This window comes from Podarcis cretensis (genome assembly GCF_951804945.1).
Source record: "Podarcis cretensis genome assembly, chromosome: 5".
Taxonomy (NCBI): domain Eukaryota; kingdom Metazoa; phylum Chordata; class Lepidosauria; order Squamata; family Lacertidae; genus Podarcis; species Podarcis cretensis.
Window position 1 is genome coordinate 100,103,063 of NC_137174.1, and position 19,864 is coordinate 100,122,926.

Below are 19,864 nucleotides of genomic sequence, written 5' to 3' on the forward strand. Positions count from 1 at the left end.
CTAGTTTAGTGCAAAAAACACCCGGAATCGTTTGTGTTTATGTCATGAAAGTTGTATGCCGCTTGAATGTAGAAAGGCAAGAAATCCCTCAAAGTAGTTGAAACACATTGCATTTGGGGAAATTCCTTGCAAAAATATGCACATTGGTCAAAGCTGCATGCAAGAATGTGCTCATTAGGAGAAATTTGCCCTGAAATGCTGCTGAAATTTCCACGAGGGTTTTCTCTCGCTAAAGAAATTGCAGATTGTTGCAGCGGGGTGAAGAACTGAATTTAAGGTTGGAAAGATGGCAGACTGAGGGAACTGTGATGGACTGGCCTTTTCCTCCCTTGTACTGAATGGCCCTCTGCATTTTTCTGGGGCCTTAATATGACTCTTGACTCACAGGTTCCAGTGGACGGCTACCTTGAGCTGGCCCGGCTTGTCCTCGGCTCCTGAATGCTCCCAGAACTCCCTAGGCAGGGCATGGGAAAAAGCACCACACGATCCCCGCAGTGCCAACACGCTCCTCTCCAAATGGTCCACACCCTTCCGATTGCTGCAGACAGTTTTCCCCCTCCTTCTCCGTTTGCTTTCCTGACAGCCGTGTGAATTTCTTTAATGCAAATCCTCTGGCGGGATGTTCTGTGCTCTGCCTTTTGGCGCTTGTCCCTGTTGGATTCTCTGTTGATTTATGGATTCCGTTTGTTGGAGAGCAGAAATCGGAAGGGCGTTCCTCCCCCTCGTGGCGGGGGAAGCATCCTAGAGAAGGTTTCTGTTCTGAACGCCTCATCTTTCCTTCTGAATGTGACTGTTGACCGAACTTGGTGCCCCATCTCTTCAGCTGTGGCTCACGATCTACAAGCAAGTAACTAGAACCGTGGGCTCCCACTGAAGCTGAATTTTGGAAGATTCAGGACAGACAGAATGAAAGGTCTTCATGCAGCAGGAGAGGCAATGTTGGCCACCAACCTAGATGGTTTAAAAAGCTTTTCACAGAGGTGTGGTTCCTTGGACATGACACTGTATAGCTTCCTGGCCAACAGCACAGAGTGAAAGCTCATTAAATAACCAAGATCATCCAATCTCTCAGCAAGCAATTTAGGACGAAGGCTTGACAAATAGGTCATTGGGAAGCACCTCTCAGATCTCACGAAAATGATTGACCCATGCCTGGGTTATAGTGCTTTAGGGCATTTGAGAAGTCCCACCCAAGGAGGGGAAAAAATGTGCATGTAGAAAACCAAGATGTCAGGGACAGCTTCCCCCCTGAGTTGCTGACTTTCTGCATGCAAGGAAATTTTTATTTGTGGGAATGGAGTATTGGTTTGAACTAATTCACACCCTGTTTTAGTGATGACCCAACTGCTTAGAACTCTTTGTTCACACTCAGCGCCTGGCTAGAGGACAGACAACTTGACGGAGAACAGCAGGCGATAAAGAGTTTTCCAAACATGGGCATGAGAAAGAAGAATGTTGCAAGCGTTTCATATTAAAGGAATTGAGGGCGAAATCTGAAAAAAAGAAGAAAAAGAGGTTTTGAGTGTGTGTCCATGTGCCCCTCCCTCTCCCCCTCCTGGAGAGCTTCTGACTTTTGCAAAATAGAAGCAAAACCAGCCCCAAACAGAAGATAAAGTCAAACTGAAAACCACAGACCCAAAAAAACCCCTTGAGACAACATGTTTTTGGTGCTGTGAGTGCATGCCCGAGAAACTGGGTTAGGCGGGTGTGATAATTTGGTTGTTTTTGCTCGGGAGGCCTGGAGGAATACAGCATGCGGTTATGTTACTAATCCTGATACCAAGAAGGTTGCCTGATTGTCGAGATTAAAGAGCATTTAAGATGAATGTCGGAGGCACTTGAGTTGCAATTCTGCCTTAATCCCGAGGAGATTAAGCTCAGCGGTAAAGCGCAAGTTTTGCAGGCAGAAGGGCTCAGCCTCCACCTTTGGCATTGCCAGCTGAAAGGTCTGTGGAATCATAGAATCACAGAAACGCAGAGTTGGAAGGGACCCCCTAGGGTCATCTAGTCCAGCCCCCTGTAATGAAGGAATCTCAGTTATAGCATCCATGACAGATGGCCACCCAACCTCTGCTGGAAAACCTCCAAGGAAGGAGAGACCACAACCTCCCGATGAAATCCGTTCGGAACAGTTCTTACTGTCAGAAAGTTTTCCCTGACTTTTAGTTGGAATCTCCTTCTTTGTCCTACCCTCCAGAGCAGTTCGTTCCCTCTTCCATGTGACAGCCCTTCAGATATTTGAAAACGGTTCTCATATCTCCTCTCAGTCCCCTTTTTCCCAGGCTAAACATACCCAGCTCCTTCAACCGTTCCTCATATGGCATGGTTTCCAGACCCTTGTTCGTCTCTGTCTCCCTCCTCTGCACACCTTCCAGCTTGTCAATGTTCTTCCTGGACTGCAGTGCCCAGAACTGGACACAGGACGCCATATGTGTTTCCCAGATGCCAAAGACCAAAGGAGGCAGTGCTGGTGGGCCAGATCCCCCTAAGATCTGGCTTGCAGTTTCACAACCTTTTAGAAGGAGGCTGAGACTCATTGGGAGAGCCAATGTTCTGCATGTGAGCACTTTCTCTTAAAAAGACCTCAGGCAGTAATATAAGGGTGGGGGGACATAAACTCTGCATCGGTTGTTCCCCAAAATATGGGCTGCTGCCTGCTTGGTTCCATAAACTCACCCCCTGTCCTAGAAAAAGCAGTATTCAAAACAGTGGTTTGCACAGCCCCTTATTCAGGAGCCGATTCCTATGTTCTTTATAAAGACCTCTGAGTCTCCATTTTGGCTTCCGGGATCTTTCGAAGCACTTAACTCAACTGTATTGGTGAACTTCGTAAACCACCACAGCAACACGCCCCCCCCCGAGTGCTTTCACTTGGTTTCCACATGGTGGCTGTAATGTTTAAATAGGGAAGCTTCAAATATCCGCATCTCTGATGATTGTGAAGCAAACAAGGTGCATTTGCTTGTTGCAGATAAATACTCCAAGGAGCTTCGGGAAAATATATGTGTGTGTGTGTATGTGTGTGTGAGAGAGAGAGAGAGAGAGAGAGAGAGGAAGCAGCTACTTGGAGCCCCCCAACTCTTCATGTAAGCATTTAATGCTAAATAGGATTTTAACATGAGAAGAGTCCTGGATCAGGCCGGTGGCCCACCTAGTCCAGCATCCTGCTCTCACAGCTGAACAGTTGACTGTGCAAAACCTGCAAACAGGACCCAAACACAACGAGCACTCTCCTCTCCTGTGGTTTCCAGCAACTAGTGTTCAGAAGTATGGCTGCCTCTGCCTGCGGCTTATACTTTTGCAAAGGAAAAGAGTGCAGTGCAGTAAGCCAGCAGCTACCCTGGAAGGTTGAAGATGAAAGCAACTTACTTGCAAACGCTGACGAGATGGGGTCACGCTGACTTTGGGAAGATGCGAGAAGCGTGCAAGGCTTCGAGCGACCTTGCACGTTAACTCTCCCTTAGCCCCAGTTACAGATAGGTAGCCGTGTTGGTCTGCCATAGTCAAAACAAAAAAATTCCTTCCAGTAGCACCTTAAAGACCAACTAAGTCAGTTCTTGGTATGAGCTTTCGTGTGCATGGTATGAGCTTTTGTGTGCATGTGTATCTGAAGAAGTGTGCATGCACACGAAAGCTCTCCCTTAGCCGACAGCATTGCAGGAGTTTTAAAAATGGGGTTTTAAAGCCAGGAGGGTCCTCGGAGCTCAGGTGGTCAAACTGCCCAGTCAGTTTAGGAGTCTTGCAACTGCAGCCTCCTCCCAGACTGATGGCTGACCAACGTCTGTTTAAATACTTGTATCAAAGGTGACCAGGCCACCCGAGGATGTCAGTCATGTATCTTTCCGGGGAGAAGACTGTTGCACTCGAATCCTGCGTGCAGGTTTCCCACAGGCCCTTGGGAGAACAGGCTGCCATTCTGGCCTGATCCGGTAGGCTCGTCTTGTCTTCTTCCGTCCTCAAAATTTCGCTGCAATCTCTTTCCCCCGATGTTTCCACCTCCTGGTTTCTCCCTTGTCTTCCGGAGCGATAGAGAGTCACCCTGCTCCTTCTTGCACATTGCAAGCCTTATGATATTTCAAGATGGCAGCTCTCAGGTCTCCTCCTGAGAAACAGGAGGAGCTGTTTCCACACTCTTCCACACCTTCCACACTGGACTTGGTTCATCAAAGCTTCTCCAATTCGAACCCATGTCCTCTTTTAGCTGTGAGCTCTGAGCAGGCCAGGGGGAAAAGAACATACCCAATGGTTTAAAACAGAGGCGGGGGTCTTGCAACGGAGGAAAATACCCCGGGTCTTCCTGCGTTCTTTGCACATGCCTCCCCCGTGCTTACAGGTCTCTGCTGGCTGAGATCCGCCTGCTTCTAATTTCTTCTCCTGCAAGCAGGTGTCGTAATTACATGGTTGTAACAGCAGCAGCGAAGGGGGTGGAACCTGGTTCCCGGATCAAATGTACGCTCGAGGGTTTCCTTCATCCGGATCCTTGGCAGTCCCCATTAAATCTGAATATCCACTGGCAGTCTCTGATAGGTCTGCTTGCAACTTTGGAGCCTCCTTGGGGCAGGGGACCTGGCTGTCTCCCTGCACACCTGGCAGGTAGGTGCTGTCGGTGATGGTGTTAAATAGCGCCCCTGTGTGGTAGGCCGGGAGCTCAGCAGAAGGGGTTCAGCTGCTGTCTGTCCACATACTCAATAATGACATTTGTGGTGAAGCCTGGAGATGGGAATATAGGTACCATGTGACGCATGTCAGTTTCGCCGATCAAAACAACCAAGTGGGTGCATATGGGACAAGGTGATCTAGCATGTAGACTGGCCCCAAGTTACAATCTTAGAATACAATGGAACCTCGGGTTACAGACACTTCAGGTTACAGACTCCGCTAACCCAGAAATAGTACCTTTGGTGAAGAACTTTGCTTCAGGATAAGAACAGAAATTGCACGGCAGCAGCAGGAGGCCCCATTAGCTAAAGTGGTACCTCAGGTTAAAAACAGTTTCAGGTTAAGAACGGACCTCCAGAATGAATTAAGTTCTTAACCCGAGGTACCACTGTAATAGAATTGTACATCTAGTCTAGTCTCCTGAAATCAAGGGAGTTTGGTATGTTTAGCCTGGAAAAGAAGACTGAGAAGCGATATGATCGCCATCTTCAAATATCTCAAGGGCTGTCACATGGAAGAGGGAGCAAGTTTGTTTTCTCCTGCTCCGGAGGGCATTGCAGGGGGTTGGACTAGATGACTGGATGTCCATGGAGGCGCAGGTCAAGTCTGTGTCCAGGGCAGCTGTCTACAAGCCCCATCTGGTACACAGGCTGAGACCCTCCCTGCCTGCTGTCTGTCTCGCCAGAGTGGTGCATGCTCTAGTTATCTCTCGCTTGGACTACTGCAATGTGCTCTACGTGGGGCTACCTTTGAAGGTGATCCGGAAACTGCAATTAACCCAGAATGCGGCAGCTAGACTGGTGACTGGTAGGGGCCGCCGAGACCACATAACACTGGTCTTGAAAGACCTACATTGGTTCCCAGTACGTTTCTGAGTACAATTCAAAGTGTTGGTGCTAATCTTTAAAGCCCGAAACAGCCTCAGTTCATTATATCTGAAGGAGCGTCTCCACCCTCAGCGTCCATCCCAGACACTGAGGTCCAGCTCCGAGGGCCTTCTGGCAGTTCCCTCAGTGCAAGAAGTGAGGTTGCAGGGAACCAGGCAGAGGGCCTTCTTGGCAGTGGCACCCGCCCTACGGAATGCCCTGCCATCAGATGTCATGGAGATAAGCAACTATCTGACTTTTAGAAGACATCTGAAGGCATCCCTGTTTAGGGAAGTTTTTAATGTTTGATGTTTCATTCTGTTTAATATTCTGTTGGGAGCAGCCCAAAGTGGCTGGGGAAACCCAGCCAGATGGGCGGGGTATAAATAAAATTATTATTATTATTATTATTATTATTATTATTATTATTATCCCTTCCAACTCTACAATTCTATTCCATGAATGCAGGAATCACAGCTAAAAAATCCCCGACAGATGGCCGTTCAACCTCTGCTTCAAAACCTCCAAGGAGAGTCCACCACCTCCCAAAGGATTCTGTTCTGCTGCCAAACAGTTTTTCCCGTCAGAAAGTTCTTTCTAACATTTAGTTAGAGTCTCCTTTCTTGCCGTTTGGAGCCATGGGTTCGGGTCCTCTCCTCCGGGGCAGGAGAAAACAAGCTTACTCCTTCTTCCATATGACAGCCTTTAAAATATTTGAAGATGGCTAGCACATCTCCTCTCAGTCCCCTATTTCCCGTGCGAAACATACCCAACTCCTTTGGAAAGAGCAACACCCGGATGAAGAATGTGATTTTGTGATGATGTGATATCTGTGCAAGAATTGGACGATCCCGTTCCTGCATGTGGAAGGGGCCTTGATGAAAGATGTGGCTAAGCTCTTGAGTCGGGACTTTTTGGGAAGTGAGACGTGTGGCAAACCAACTCCTCCAGGGACAAATGTACGCCCGGGAGCACCCCACAGCCTTTCTGATTCCCTTTTTCTTTAATCAACAGTGTTTCTGATGTCCAGCCTTCGTAGCTGGACCAGGGGGCGGGCACGGATTTTGTTTTCCCTGCGCAGCCCCTGCTAATAAGAGAGTCGCGTTTGATTTGGTTATTTCAGCTAATTGCGAGGCACCAGGAGAGGCTGCCTTTTCGCAGTAATTATCCGGGATAAAAAGAAGAAAATTGCACCTATTACCAATTTGCTTCCTCACTCCTACTGGGCCTTGATCTGCAGAGCCCGAGAGACTAATGCGGTTGCCAGCAGTTTTCATTATGAATCGTGTCAATTTAAAAGGGACTGTAAAATCCCCCCTCTCCACGACTCCAAGCTTGGCAGGAGTAATTTTGTGCGGTGCTCCAGCGAAGGCTAGGGATTGGTCTAGGCTCGGGTGGGGGGCACCGGTTGGTTGGCTGGCTGGCTGCCAGCCCCTTCTGCAGGCAGATTGGAGAGTTGGGGGAAAGCGAGACTGCTCTCTTCCCCTGATTTTAAGCTTGATGCTAGGTAAAGGTAAAGGGCACCCCTGACCAGTCGCGGATGACTCTGGGGTTGCGGCACTCATCTCGCTTTACTGGCTGAGGGAGCCGGCATACAGCTTCCGGGTAATGGGGCCAGCATGACTAAGCCGCTTCTGGCGAACCGGAGCAGCGCATGGAAACGCCGTTTACCTTCTCGCCCGAGCGGTACCTATTTATCTACTTGCACTTTGACGTGCTTTCGAACTGCTAAGTTGGCAGGAGCAGGGACCGAGCAACGGGAGCTCACCCCGTTGCGGGGATTCGAACCACCGACCTTCTGATCGGCAAGCCCTAGGCTCTGTGGTTTAACCCACAGCGCCACCTGCGTCCAAGCCTGCTGCTACAGCCTTGCAAAAGCTCTAACCAGGAGCCCCCAAAATGTTTCTAAAGACAAATCAAAAGAGCATAAGGTGGGGCCTCCTGGATCAGGCCAGTGGCCTATCTACGATCTCACGGTGGCTGTTTCGGTTTCTTTCAAGTCCCATTCTCGACATCATTGTTCAAATCCACATTTCCCCAAAAAACACATCATTCTACATAGATTTGCCTGATACGTGTATTTTTGCAAGCCAACCCCCTAAGAACCCCCCCCCCCCGTTTCTAGCAACTCAATCCTACTCAGAGTAGACCCATTGAAATGGTTGGGCCAGGTTAGTTACTTCCTTTGATTTCAATGGGTCCCATCTGAGTATGACCAGCGCTGGTTGCAACCCAATGCATTTTTCCTTGTTGCTTTTTCTCCAAAATGCATTTTCTGCACGTTCCCACCGTAACACACACCTTTTAGTAGACATGTTGGTGTCTGAGAAATGCATTTCAGATTTCGGAGAAGTGCAGGGATAGCTGTGTTTCATTTCACATCATAGAAATGAAAGGGGGTAACTGTGCCCCTGAAGGACCAGGTGCGCAGCCTAGGAGTCATTTTGGACTCGCAGCTGTCCATGGAGGCGCAGGTTAAATCTGTATCCAGGGCAGCTGTTTACCAGCTCCATCTGGTACACAGGATGAGACCCTATCTGCCTGCGGACTGTCTCGCCAGAGTGGTGCATGCTCTGGTTATCTCCCGCTTGGACTACTGCAACGTGCTCTACGTGGGGCTACCTTTGAAGGTGACTCAGAAATTACAACTAATCCAGAATGCGGCAGCTAGACTGGTGACTGGGAGCGGCCGCCGAGACCACATAACACTAGTCTTAAAAGACCTACATTGGCTCCCAGTACATTTCCGAGCACAATTCAAAGTGTTGGTGCTGACCTTTAAAGCCCTAAAGGGCCTGAGTCCAGTATACCTAAAGGAGCGTCTCCACCCCCATCGTTCTGCCCGGACACTGAGATCCAGCGCCGAGGGCCTTCTTGCGGTTCCCTCACTGTGAGAAGCCAAGTTACAGGGAACCAGGCAGAGGGCCTTCTCGGTAGTGGCGCCCTCCCTGTGGAACGCCCTCCCACCAGATGTCAAAGAGAAAAATAACTATCAGACTTTTAGAAGACATCTGAAGGCAGCCCTATTTAGGGAAGCTTTTAATGTTTGATGTATTAGAGGATTTTAATATTTTTTTGGAAGCCGCCCAGAGTGGCTGGGGAAGCCCAGCCAGATGGGCGGGGTACAAATAAAAAAATATTATTATTATTATTATTATTATTATTATTATTATTATTATTATTATTATTCTAGAATGGTGGAGTTGGAAGGGACCCTGAGGGTCATCTAGTCCAATCCCCTGTAATGCAGGAATCTCAGCTAAAGCATCCCTGACCGTTGGCCACCCAACCTCTGCTGGAAAACCTCCAAGAAAGGAGGGTCCACAACCTCCCGAGGGAGACCCTTCCTCTGTCAAACAGCTCTTACTGTCAGAAAGTTCTTCCTAACGTTTAGTCGGAGTCTACTTTCTTCACAACTTAAAGCCATTGCCTTGAGTCCTACCTTCCAGAGCAGAAGGAAACAAGCTTGCTCTGTCTTCCATGTGACATCCCTTGAGATATTTGAAGATGGCTCTCATATCTCCTCTCAGTCTCCTCTTTCCCAGACTAAAGATTGCCAGCTCTTTCAACCGTTGCTTGATCATCTTGGTCACCCTCCTCTACACACCTTCCAGCTTTCCCTGTTTAGGGAAAATTTTAATGTTTAATAGACTATTGTATTTTAATATTTTGTTGGAAGCCGCCCAGAGTGGCTGGAGAAACCCAGCCAGATGGGCAGGGTATAAATAATAAATTCTTCTTCTTCTTCTTCTTCTTCTTCTTCTTCTTCTTCTTCTTCTTCTTCTTCTTCTTCTTTATTTGTGGTGCTGGACAGAGTATTCCAGGTGTGGTCTGGCCAAGGCAGAACAGAGTGGTACTATTACTTTCCTTGATCTAGACCAGGGGTAGGCAAGCTAAGGCCCGGGGGCCGTATCCAGCCCAATCGCCTTCTAAATCCAGCCCGCGGACAGTCCGGGAATCAGCGTGTTTTTACATGAGTAGAATGTGTGTTTTTATTTAAAACGCATCTGTAATGGTTATAAGGGGTTGCTCGTGCGTAAGTTACCGCCACTCCTGGCTAGGTAGCCTGGTTAAACCTGTTCTGGCTGGACAACCCTTCACTTCGTGGCTGTTCAGTCGCTAGCAGAATCCGTCAGTGGGCATTTCTTGAACTTCTTCCAGCAAAGAAGTTCTTTGACGCCAAGTCTACGCCTACTTTCCCTGCGCGGACGTCTTCTGCGCAGGGTGGGTGTGGGTAGCGGAGGACCCGTGCTCTCCCCACTGGTCTCCAGCGAAGAGTCTTGGAGCCCCCTCGCCGATTCTCCCATCTGCCCTCCTCTATCCCTGGTGTTACGCTGATTTCCTTCCCCAGCCGATGAGCTCCCTCTCTCCCTGCTGGGCTCCTCTCCAGCATCGCTTGAGAGCCTTGCCTCCAGCTCTGGCTCCGATGTCAGTTCCCTGACAGCATCTCTGGGTTATTTGTGGGGCATAGGAATTAATTCACCCCCCCCCCCCCAAAAAAAATATATAGTCCGGCCCACCACATGGTCTGAGGGATGGTGGACCGGCCCACAGCTGAAAAAGGTTGCTGACCCTTGATTCAGCCTAGAATAGCATTTGCATTTTTTTTTTGCTCCTTCACCACACTGTGGACTCATGTTTTAGTTGAGATTCCTGCACTGCAGGTGGTGGGACTTGGAGTCTCTTCCAACTTTTATGATTCTAAGTTTGTGGTCCGTTGCTGCCAGCTGTATGTGTGAAGGGGGCCTTAGTTAAACTGCAAAAGGGTTGTGCTTCTCTGCAAGGATTGTGGCTCAGTGGCAAAGCATCTTCTCTTCACGCAGATTGTGAGTCAAGGACCCGCCACCCGCATAGGATTATAATAAGACACACAGACATGTTATTTTAAGTTAATGGGCAAAATTAGGCCACAACTTTTATTGGTTACAGCATGTGAGTAGTATTGGCTTAGGCACTGGATGAAACAGCAATACATGACTCCACCCCACTCAGTGAGGAGTCATTTCAGGGGTTAACAACCAGTGGGAGGAGCTTGTTGATGCAAATACAACTGGAAGCTCCCCCATGACGTCACCGGGGTCGTGCCATGGCCCTAGCCAGGAGCAGGGCATCGGACAGGATCCACGACCGCTGGATTCCTTTAACGGAATACCCAAAAGAGGAGGGGTAGATGATGGCGCATACCCAATCCTTCAACACAGCACACATATTCCAATGCCTAACCGCCACCTGAACCAAAAGGCTCGCCGCCAATACCCTCACAGCTGCAACCAATTCCTAATACTTCTGATGATGTTTGCCAACCACACATGATTTCCTTGATCAGAAAGGTGGACGCCATTGTCGCGAACAGACTGGGAGCAGAGCACTGCCGCGGCTGTTTAAACACATTTAGCCCCGCCCACCAGCTGGCCCTATTGGTCGGCTGGGAGGCTTGGCCGTGGCAGCAGAACCAATCAAGAGCAGGGGGCCTCCTCTGGGAGGAGGAGATGCTATGTCCCAAGTTCAGTTCCCCAACATCATTTCCAGGCAGGGACAGATAGACGACTTCTGCCTGAATCCTTGGCGAAGCAAGTCTCAGCAATATTGAGCCGGATGGATGACGAGTGAAGGCAGTTCCTCTGAGGACAGTTGCCTGGGGGAGATGGGTATGTTTTAGGCTGGAGAGAAGGAGATTAAAGAGGCCGTGCTGACAGCCTCCAAGTGTTTAAAAGTATGTCGGGAAGGAGCTAGGGAATAGTTGTTTTCGCCCATCAAGCGAGGATCAGACAAGAGGCAGGGGATTTGAAATCGATGTTGCCGTTACGCGGGGAGATCAGTGCGATTTTGCCTGTCCTGTGAGGTTGCTCGCCTGCAAATGTTAGCAGAAGTATGCAGAGGTATCTTTCAAGACCAGTTTAAATTGCAGACAATTAGAATGGGGATCCCCTTAGGATAAGTGTTCCAACCTTCAAGATCAGCTCACCAAGCAGACAAGCTGGACGTTGTTCCCTTTTCCTAACTTTTCCTAAGAGAAACTTTTCCTAAGAGAAAGCTGGTCCAGTTCTTCTTCTTCTTCTTTTTAAAGAGCATTATTATTTTTAAAAGAACACACCCATATACAAATAGATCAGATGCAATATATAGAACAGTGCTGTAACGAAGCAGAAAGATTACACGGATAAATATTGCCCTATAATTCCCACCCACTCCCAATGATTTTTATTAGTTTTCGTTTAAGTACAAGAACAACATACGGTCAAAGCTCGGGTTATGGACCGCTGAAACCCAGAAGTACCAGAATGGGTTATTTCCGGGTTTTGGCAGTTTGCGCTTTACGCATGCACAGAAGTGCCGAATCGCAACCCGCATGTGTGCAGACGCGCAGCTGTATAACCGCAGTAAATTGTTCAATGGTTCAATGGTACCTTCCTGTTAAGTTTCATATGAAAGACATAATACACACACAATATGTTTATTTATGTATTATCAATCCAAGTAGCCTCTCCGCAGAGAATCTTGTATTGAGGGTGGAACAAAAATATATTCTGTCTCTTTTATAAAGGAAAAGGAAGGAGGCCAGGTCTCACCAAAAGCGTCTATCCTTGAAATGCCTTTAATTACTCTTCTGTGAATTTCACCCTATAATTTACCATTTCAAAATACAATAGAGTGCACCGTACAACAAATCTGTTCAGTGCTTGTTCTTCTATACTATTTTATAATAATTTGATTCGCAAATTTATGTAGCACGTGATTGTAAAAAACACATACCTTCAAAGCAGTTAACAATACAATTATCACAAAGGAAAATTAACAGTAACAATGTAAAATTTTGTAAATTGAAAATAACCATAAGCTGAAAACCGATTCAAAGTTACATCAACTTTCTAAACATTTGGGTAGTGTGGCACTTTGCTCATTATTCCAGATTTTTTGAACCATTCTGAAACTAAAGGTGCCTCTCAGCACCCACTAACCCCCCCCCTGAAATGTTCAAAATACGTAAAAGCCACTTCCAGATATATAGTGGAATATAGTGGAAGTTTAGTGCTTGTTTCCATGTAATTCGCTTCCAGGGACGGGGAGATGGGGACCCTTTTTGCAAATAAGATGGAACTATTGATCGCTTCTATTTCTATGCTGTTTTTTAATCAAATAAATCTCAAAGCGGCTTACAAACAAAAGATAAAAATAACATCATGGAACATCACGAATACGGCATAAATCGTATAGAATGCTTAACCAATCATCACTAAAACAATCCCAAATCCCCAATGAAACAATTACCATCTACGTAATGCCATTGACAAAACAACTAAAAAATAATATAAACAGTTACACCAAAAATCATATTATATGATTCACAAAGTACGACAGCATTCATGTCTATAAAAGAATATTAACAACATTAACAAAATAGCAACAAAACATAGTGTTGAATTTGTACACAATTTTTTTAAAAATAAATGATTTTTATTGGTTTTACGTATAATCACATTACGTAACATCGTAGCCTCTTATTTTATCTCTTTGGCTTGACTGAAGCTAACGACTTCCCTCCCTCCTGTCTGATGGCTTACAAAATGTAAACTTTACATCTTTACATTTCACTTTGTTTCCTATCCTGTTATATCATTACCTAAAATATTTTATTACTCAGCCTGAATAGGTCGCCATTTCATCTTACGTATAACCCCGCTAGTGATGTTAACTGCTTACAGTTGTCTTTCAAATACAGTGGTATCTTGGGTTAAGTACTTAATTCGTTCCGGAGGTCCGTTCTTAACCTGAAACTGTTCTTAACCTGAAGCACCGCTTTAGCTAATGGGGCCTCCCGCTGCTGCTGAACTTTGCTTCAGGATGAGAAGAGAAATCATGCTCCAGCAGCGCGGCAGCAGCAGGAGGCCCCATTAGCTAAAGCGGTGCTTCAGGTTAAGAACAGTTTCAGGTTAAGAACGGACCTCCGGAACGAATTAAGTACTTAACCTGGGGTACCACTGTATTCCTGTTGTGTTTTGTGATTTTCCTGATGTTGTACGTGAGCTGGTCTGTGACCGTAATAATAAAATCCCATTTAAAGCTCAAATATAATGCGGGAATTAGCAGGGGAACCTTGTGAAAATGGAATGAAACTGCGGTGGGGATGCATGGTTGGCTGGCAGGGGTTGGGATTGTGGGCTGGTATTACCCAAGCTGGGCCTCTGCCAGAGCCACCAACCCTTTTACTCGTTTTGGAGGTATTGTAGCTGTGTCTTTGTCACCTGCTTCACAGGGGAGAGAGATAAGGAGAGCCTCTCTCTGCTCAGGGTGCAGCAGCAGCCCTTGCTCAACACTTTGCTTACCTTGGCTGGGCGTGGAAGGCGCCAACTGTGGGGTTAAGGGGAAAGGTTGACGCTTAGTCATCCTGCTCTTGCCAGCAAGGCATTCGCTTTCCGGGAGAGACTCCCTGAGGCAGACACACTTGGTGCCTCTTCCACACTTCACCACTTGACTCGATTTCACCCAGTGGCACCACCAATTCAGCTGATCTCTCCCACTGCCTCTCTCTGTGGGGTGTCTTGTCGCCACGGACTGGCGGAGGCATTGAGCCCTAGTACATCTGACCGTGGCACATCTGGGCCAGGCACTAAATTAAGAGAAACTGAGCTTTTAATGTCATGGGCCCAGTCCTGTGGAACTCTCTGCCACGGGAGATTCAGCGGGTGCCTTCTGTGCCAACTTCTAAATGCCTCCTGGGAACTTTTCTATTCCTCCAGGCCTGTGCAGGCAGTCAGAATGCATCCTTTCACAATGGTTTGTTGAGGCTTAATCCTTTAAAATATGTGGCTTTTAATTTTTAAAGAAGTTTTCATGCTTTTATTGTATGTTTTTAAAAATCTTTTTAATGCTGTAAACCACTTTGGCTTTTTAATGATTTGTTGCTAAATAAATAAATAAATTCTGGGTCCCCAAAGCCATTAATAAGTTTAATTTGCAGAGGCTCTTCATATTCCACATAGCCATCGGGGATCAATTCATTAGATGCACATTTTAACGGGAACATAGCTAATCCTCATTTCCTGAAAACTGAAACACAGCCATCCTTTGACATTTGCACTGCTCTGCATTTTGCAACGCCTTTATCTAGCAGCCGTGCACGGGAAAATGTGCATATTTGGAAAAATAGCACACAGAACGCAGCACGCATAAGGATAACTGACTGCAAAATTTGTGTGTTAGTCAGAAGTTCCTACTAAAGTGCTTAGTAATTTTTAAATATATACTTTTAGTATTTTTCAAATACCTTTCATAGTTTTTATTCCTGTGATCTGCATTGGACCACTGCGTGCCATGTATGTTGTTGTTTAGTTGTTTAGTGGCGTCCGACTCTTCATGACCCCATGGACCAGAGCACACCAGGCACTCCTGTCTTCCACTGCCTCCCACAGTTTGGTCAAACTCATGCTGGTAGCTTCGAGAACACTGTCCCACCATCTCGTCCTCTGTCGTCCCCTTCTCCTTGTGCCCTCCATCTTTCCCAACATCAGGGTCTTTTCCTGGGAGTCTTCTCTTCTCAGGAGGTGGCCAAATTATTGGAGCCTCAGCTTCAGGATCTGTCCTTCCAGTGAGCACTCAGGTCTGATTTCCTTCAGAATGGAGAGGTTAGATCTTCTTGCAGGCCATGGGACTCTCGAGAGTCTCCTCCAGCACCAGAATTCAAAAGCATCAATTCTTTGGCGATCAGCCTTCTTTATGGTGCCATGTATAAATCTGTTTAAATCGAATCTCTCCCCTGTTCCTAACTCTGACGTCCCTCCTCTCTTAACTCTGGTCCAAGCTGGAGAATTGGTGAGAATATCATTCCTACTTCTCTCCAGAGACGACAAGCCTACTCAGGTGGTGCCTTGCTCTCTCCATCTCTCCTGTGCCTTGAGGGCGAGATCCCGATTGCGGAGAGCTCTCAGTCATTTCTAACATGGCAGAAGTAAACACCGCTGCCTTTCGTGTTTCCCTTGCACCCGTGTCTTCTTGTTGATGGATGGGGCAAAAGGACTTGTGTCCTCGAGAATGGAGGTCCAGGGGTTTGATGTCACGCTATTTCTCTATACTCCTCTGGCCTTTGAGATGCGGATTCTGTTTCGATGAAGGGAGAGGCATCGCTGAGTGGCAAGGGGATTGCAGCTTTGAGGGAGCTTACGAGTTTGGCAGCAGTGGGTGGAAAACCTGCAGTGCAAAAAGGACAAGGTTTTTACATCTTAAATTTCACATTTAAGCAGATAGATGGCCTTCTGTCCTGGATGCTTTAGCTGAGATAATAATAATAATAATAATAATAATAGAAATAATAATAATAATTTATTATTTATACCCCGCCCATCTGGCTAGGTTTCCCCAGCCACTCTAGGTGGTTTTCAACAGAATATTAATATACAATACAGTGGTGCCTCGCAAGACAAAATTAATCCGTTCCGCGAGTCTCTTCGTCTTGCGGTTTTTTCGTCTTGCGAAGCACCCCTATTAGCGGCTTAGCGGATTAGCGCTATTAGCGGCTTAGCGGCTTAGCGGCTAAGCGGCTTAGCGGCTTAGAAAAAGGGGGGGAAAGGGAAAAACTCGCAAGACTCGCAAGACGTTTTCGTCTTGCGAAACAAGCCCATAGGGAAATTCGTCTTGCGAAGCGCCTCGAAAAACGGAAAACCCTTTCGTCTAGCGAGTTTTTCATCTTGCGAGGCATTCGTCTTGCGGGGCACCACTGTAGTCTATTAAACATTAAAAGCTTCCCTAAACAGGGCTGCCTTCAGATGTCTTCTAAAAGTCTGGTACTTATTGTTCTCTTTGACATCTGGTGGGAAGGCGTTCCACAGGGCGGGCGCCACCACCGAGAAGGCCCTCTGCCTGGTTCCCTGTAACTTGGCTTCTCACAGGGAGGGAACTGCCAGAAGGCCCTTGGCGCTGGACCTCAGTGTCCGGGCAGAATGATGGGGGTGGAGACGCTCCTTCCGACATTCCTGCATTGCACGGACTAGATGACCCCTGGAGTACCTTCCAGCTCTACAGTTCTGTGATTGTATTATCTCCACCTGTGCCATCTGAGCAGTTTCTGTTCAATCCAGCAAGAGTCATCGTCACCTATTGTACCCCGATCCAGTTCCCACCCACCAGAAACTGTCTTCAAAAAGCAGAAAAGCAAGCTAGCCATGGCTGATCCTGGTAGAATCATAGAATCGTAGAATTGGGACCCCCAAGATTCATCTAATCCACCCCCCCTGAAATGCAGCAATATCAGTTAAAGCGTCCGAGACAGATGGCCATCTAACCTCTGCTTAGAAACCTCCAAGGAAGGAGAGTCTACAATCTCCCAAGAGAGTCTGTTCTACTATCGAAAGCTCTCCCTTTCAGAAAGTTCTTCCTGATGTTTAGTCTGCATCTCCTTTCTTGTAACTTGAAGCTGTGGGTTCGAGTCCAAAGCAGGAGAGCCCTCTTAAGGTCACCTGGAATCACGGGAGCTAGAAGGGACCCTAAGGGCCATATAGTCCAACCCTCTGCAACGCTGATGTGGCAGCCTGTTGCAACCGTGGCACGGCCGACTTGGGACACAATTATAGAATCATAAAATTGTAGGGTTGGAAGGGACCCTGAGGGTCATCTAGTCCAACCCCTGCAATGAAGGAATCTCAGCTAAAGCATCCAGGACAGATGGCCGTCCAACCTTTGCTTAAAAACCTCCAAGGAAGGAGAGATCTGAAGAGCTTCTGGCAGAATACTTTTTCAGGAGTTGCATGTCTGCTTCTGTGTAATACAGTCATACCTCGAGGAACAGATGCTTCAGGTTGGGTTTTTTGGGTTACAGACTGCCGAAACCCGGAAGTACCGGAATGGGTTACCTCTGGGTTTTGGCGGCCGTGCATGCGCAGAAGCACTAAATCACGCTTTGCGCATGCGCAGAAATGTGCAGATGCGCAGCTGTGGGTTGCGAATGATGCGGGTTGTGAATGTGCATCCCGCATGCATCACGTTCGCAACCCAAGAGTCCATTGTAAAATAATAATAATACTAATACTAATAATTTATTATTTATTATTTATTATTTATTATTTATTATTTATTATTTATTATTTATTATTTATTATTTATTATTTATTATTTATTATTTATTATTTATTATTTATTATTTATTATTTATTATGGACGCGGGTGGCACTGTGGGTTAAACCACCAAGCCTAGGACTTGCCAATCAGAAGGTCGGCGGTTTGAATCCCCGCAACGGGGTGAGCTCCCGTTGCTCTGTCCCAGCTCCTGCCCACCTAGCAGTTCGAAAGCATGTGAAAGTGCAAGTAGAAATATAGGTACCGCTCCAGCGGGAAGGTAAATGGCGTTTCTGTGCGCTACTCTGCTTCGCCAGAAGCGGCTTAGTCTTGCTGGCCACATGACCCGGAAGCTGTATGCCGGCTCCCTCGGCCACTAAAGTGAGATGAGCGCTGCAACCCCAGAGTCGTCCACGACTGGACCTAATGGTCAGGGGTCCCTTTACCTTTACCTTTATTATTTATACCTGCCCTGGCTGGGTTTCTCCAGCCACTCTGGGCAGCTTCCAACAAAATATTAAAAATACATTAAAAGTGTAGGACTTGATACGATCCTGTTCCGCACCGACCTGTATCAGGCTGGCGTGTGCTTGCGTCCTCCCCACCTCTGGGTCTGTGCGCCCTAGGGATCAGTTGTGCAGACTGACAACGCCCCTGGCACACACACACAGCCCGGCTTTCCTATCTCTCCCTGTGAAATCTGAGCGATGTCCTGCGCTTTGGTGTTGCGTCCTCCCTGCTGATGCTGCCGCCAGATCCTCTATGCTGCTGGCCTAAGCCCCCCCTGAGCCCTGCAGTAGTACATCATGAAGCCAGTTTCTGAGCAGATCCTTGCCATATATGGCCAAAGCCCAGGAATCCTGCTCCTTTCCCTGCAGAACTGATCAGTGTCTTGTTTTAAGAGAGCAGCCACAGTCTGCCCCCGCAATCTCCAGCTGCGTCACAGCCTTTTTCTTCTGGCTTGCGCATTCTTTAGATTTTCGGTCCTCAAATCGCGGAGAGAGGACTGTTTGCACTGGGAGGGCTGTCTTGTCTTCTGCAACTGTCCCCCAGGGAAAATAGATAAATAAAATAGAGGGCATATAAAGGCTGCTGTCCCATTGAACTCTCTCACCCCAGGGCCCAAGGAGGGGAAAATCCAAAGGTTTCCCAATCCAGGGAGGGGGGAGAATTACATTTACAAGGCAAAGCATTGTAAGCCACTCTTGGGCTCTGTGTGTGTGTCCTCTTTTCCGTTCGAGCTGGAGAGGGGGTGCGTGGAAGGATTATTATTATTATTATTATTATTATTATTATTATTAAATTTATATATTGCCCTATACCCGGAGGTCTCAGGGCGGTTCACAGAACAAAAGCAAAATATAAAACCACAAAACATATAATTAAAATAAAAACAACAACCCAATAACACACCCACACCCAATCAGTGGGGGCTGATCTTGTACTTTATTATTTCTTTTTTTGATGGAGTTGTAAACTTGGTAGATCAGGGGAATGCTGTGAACATAGTGTATCTTGATTTCAGTAAGGCTTTTGACAAAGTCCCCCATGATATTCTCTCAGGAAAGCTGGTAAAATGTGGGTTGAGCGAGGTAACTTTTAGGTGAATTTGTAGCTGGTTGACTGACCAAACCCTAAGAGGACTCATTAATGGTTTCCCGTCACTCTGGGGAAAAGTGGCGAGTGGGGTGCCCCAGGATTCTGTCCTGGTCCTGTTGTTCAACGTCTTTATAAATGACGTGGATGAAGGAATTGAGGGGATGCTCATCAAATTTGCAGATGACACCAAACTGGGAGGGGTAGCTAATGCCACAGAAGACACAATTGGGATTCAAGATGACCTTAACAAGTTGGAGAACTGGGCGCAAGCTAACAAGATGAATTTCAGCAGGGACAACTGTCAGGTTCTGCACCTAGACAGGAAGAACCAGGTGCACAAATATAGGATGGGGGATACCTGGCTTACTAGCAGTACCTGTGAAAAGGATCTTGGGGTCTTGGTGGACCACAAGTCAACATTCCAACCAGCCCCAGCCAGCATGGCTGCTGTACAGGGATGATGGACGTTTGAGGGTTCCAGCAACATCTGAGCCGTATAGGCAATGCAGTGCCCATGTGCCCAAGGCCAGGTGTGGACCTGGTAAAGTCGCTGCTTTGCTGAAAGCCATGTTGTTTATGCCAGCACTACTGTGGCAGTTAGCACATGGCAAGGCCATTGGCTGCCTGTGAGGCCCTGTGCTTTGTGAGAGCTGCCGATCAGCTGGGGTTGGCGCTTGGTTTCTGCCAGGTGATGG

General features: G+C 47.3%; 1 protein-coding gene and 1 long non-coding RNA gene across 3 annotated transcripts in view; both read left to right on the plus strand.

Moving 5' to 3' along the window:
* The window catches only part of LOC307217245, a 340,344-nt gene that overhangs the window by 65,095 nt on the left and 255,385 nt on the right, over nucleotides 1-19,864 (plus strand). The window lies entirely within an intron of this gene.
* Nucleotides 1-19,864, plus strand: part of LPP (LIM domain containing preferred translocation partner in lipoma) — a 289,890-nt gene that overhangs the window by 14,641 nt on the left and 255,385 nt on the right. The window lies entirely within an intron of this gene.